Source organism: Pistacia vera, unplaced genomic scaffold (assembly GCF_008641045.1).
Source record: "Pistacia vera cultivar Batoury unplaced genomic scaffold, PisVer_v2 Contig1659, whole genome shotgun sequence".
Classification (NCBI taxonomy): Eukaryota; Viridiplantae; Streptophyta; class Magnoliopsida; order Sapindales; family Anacardiaceae; genus Pistacia; species Pistacia vera.
Genome location: NW_022195746.1, coordinates 1 through 1,006, shown reverse-complemented (window position 1 = coordinate 1,006; position 1,006 = coordinate 1). Strand labels below are relative to the sequence as shown.

General features: G+C 32.8%; 1 long non-coding RNA gene across 1 annotated transcript; it reads right to left on the bottom strand.

The window, feature by feature from the left end:
• Positions 1-404, bottom strand: LOC116125444. Its single transcript, XR_004127349.1, has 3 exons — positions 275-404; positions 121-197; positions 1-34 (listed from the first exon to the last, which is right to left on the bottom strand). It is a non-coding gene; the product is annotated as an uncharacterized LOC116125444 (long non-coding RNA).
• Positions 405-1,006: the final 602 nt, after the last annotated feature.

Below are 1,006 nucleotides of genomic sequence, written 5' to 3'. Positions count from 1 at the left end.
GCAAACCGTTTTCCATTAATATCAACCTGAAAATCTGTGGAAAAATTTTATGATTAGACATAAGAAGGAAGTTGATTTTCTAATAATATGTCTGGAAATTTAAGTCAGTTCAAATAATACCAGCGGGATAAAAATCCAATATCGGTGACAACGCATCTGTCATCAATTTCCTATAAAACAATGGAAGCGCATGTGCACTATATGCACACTGATTGTGTCAGATCCTAGTATATAAATAAATAACCAAAAGAGATGGATAAGTTATATTGAAAACCTTGCAGCAGGCAATACACCCATTAGTTGATCAAACGGCTTGAAGGGTTTCCCAATTGAGAAGTGAAATTCAAATTTATCAATATCATAAAAATCTGAAGCACGCGGTGCATAATGATAAGGATAAAACCTGCACATTAATACATTGAGATAATTAAAGATCAAGTCAGCATCCTGTGAAACAGTATGACGTAAGGCCATTGTTATGAAACTTAAAACAAATATGATATATCCATAATGACCAATTTTGAAAATACGGTATGTACATTGCTCTAATCAAGTATAAATTTCCTTATATTATCAAGAACTAGTTTTCTCCATTCTGGAAAGCAAAATTTTCGTAGCACATACGCATGAGGCACAGAAACCTTCTCCATGTCATTCTTCAAACTACCAAATCAAGCATCAATGAAAAGAGAGTTTCAAGATACTTCTATATTCTTCATAAATATAAACTAGAAGGTTATTAGTTTAATTGCATGATTTGGTTCTCTCTTGTTATATTGGAAACTTTGTTTTTGTTAGATTCTAGATATGGAGTTGGCCTTTTTTTTTGTAAAGATCCAAATCTTTTTCATGCCACACTAATCCTGGTTTATGTGGACTAACTGGTTAAGACCTTGGTTTCAACCAAGTCAGGGAATCAAATCCTCTTAAACCATCTGCTTGGAATATCATATGCCACAAATTTTCTAATATTCAATGTTGTGAATTTGTCAAAGAGCACAAGACC